Source organism: Penaeus monodon, chromosome 31, assembly GCF_015228065.2.
Source record: "Penaeus monodon isolate SGIC_2016 chromosome 31, NSTDA_Pmon_1, whole genome shotgun sequence".
Taxonomy (NCBI): domain Eukaryota; kingdom Metazoa; phylum Arthropoda; class Malacostraca; order Decapoda; family Penaeidae; genus Penaeus; species Penaeus monodon.
This window is the reverse complement of record NC_051416.1, coordinates 20,983,674-20,983,882: the sequence shown is the minus strand read 5'-3', so window position 1 is coordinate 20,983,882 and position 209 is coordinate 20,983,674.

Below are 209 nucleotides of genomic sequence, written 5' to 3'. Positions count from 1 at the left end.
CGGTTAGCCAAAGGTTAGAAACCTGTTCCATAGCATTTGCATGTAACATCCAGCGTTTCCTCGACCGGGTTCATGCCTCGCAGGTACATGGCGCGCAACATTCACCAGAATTGGATGAGACAAAACCAGAAATGAGAAAAAGCACGTGTCTCGCTGCGTGTTACGATCTGCTGCAGAAACCGGATACACAGTCATCCGGTGTGTCACTC